Below are 232 nucleotides of genomic sequence, written 5' to 3' on the forward strand. Positions count from 1 at the left end.
ATCACCATTGTAAAACACTGTCACCTTTGTAAAACACTGTTAAACACTTTGTAAAACACTGTCACCTTTGTTAAACACTGTGTAAAACACTGTCCATAATCGTAATCATATCATTTTGTTTATGAGTTTTTTGAGCGGACGAATATATTCACGAGTGCGCGGCGCAATAAAGGAGTGCTTTCTGATCCGTTAGAAAAACACAAGTGTGTGGTCTTGCTTTTATCATATACCT

The sequence above is a fragment of the Mizuhopecten yessoensis genome, unplaced genomic scaffold (genome assembly GCF_002113885.1).
Source record: "Mizuhopecten yessoensis strain PY_sf001 unplaced genomic scaffold, ASM211388v2 scaffold10685, whole genome shotgun sequence".
Lineage (NCBI taxonomy): Eukaryota > Metazoa > Mollusca > Bivalvia > Pectinida > Pectinidae > Mizuhopecten > Mizuhopecten yessoensis.